The sequence below is a fragment of the Rhineura floridana genome, chromosome 1, assembly GCF_030035675.1.
Source record: "Rhineura floridana isolate rRhiFlo1 chromosome 1, rRhiFlo1.hap2, whole genome shotgun sequence".
NCBI lineage: Eukaryota > Metazoa > Chordata > Lepidosauria > Squamata > Rhineuridae > Rhineura > Rhineura floridana.
Genome location: NC_084480.1, coordinates 277,206,448 through 277,207,417, shown reverse-complemented (window position 1 = coordinate 277,207,417; position 970 = coordinate 277,206,448).

The window sequence follows — 970 nt, the reverse complement described above, 5'->3', positions numbered from 1 at the left end:
TAATATATAATTTTTAACATTGCAGCAGAAAAGGCTATGACAAAGCATTGTGTTTGTCCTGGGATGATTTAATTTATTACGTGCCAAGGTTCAAGTGCAGTAATATAACAATGTGTTATTTTTAGCTTTCTTCTGAAGAAAGTAGAACTATATATTCAACATTCCATTTGATTATATGGTTAAAACATTCAATTGAAGAGTTCCATGTTTCTTATTGCACTGATATGGTACATTATACAGGGTAAACAGGGATCACAAGTGAATCCTAATAAAAGGTATAAACATGGCTGTTGCCGCACAACTTCAGTCCTATTTCAGTGGCACTCACATCCTAGCACCATTGAAATAAATGGAAACTGCACTGCTGAAATGCTCGGCATACTGCACCTAACATGTCTGTAACATTCAAAAATGTTCAATAATGTCTCATACACTGGATGATAAAGGCAATTTATAGTTGAACTTTCAGGCATCTGCCAGTAGATTTTAATGACACTTTCTGGTGAGAAGTTCTAAACTAATATGGGCTCTCCAACACTAGAGGCATTCAAGAGGCAGCTGGACAGCCACCTGTCGGGTATGCTTTAAGTTGGATTCTTGCACTGAGCAGGGGTTGGACTCGATGGCCATATAGGTCCCTTCCAACTCTGCTATTCTATGATTCTATGAACTTACTTTGATCATCTCGCTAATCCATGGAAGAAGAAAAAGAAATGAAGGGAATATATTGTTTAGTTGACAATATATTACATGGATTCTGAAATCACAGTTTACTTGTTAACTTGTTTATAAACTATTAATTATTCATTTATGAGTAATCAGCCTACACAATTGCTTCCTGCAAGTTTCCTAATTATGAAAGCTAAATTGCTTCTGTTGATTCAACTTCTATAATTCATATTAACAGATAGTGCCCTCTTCCCATGATGTGTAAGAATTGTAGTGTAAGAATATACTGATACATTTGACA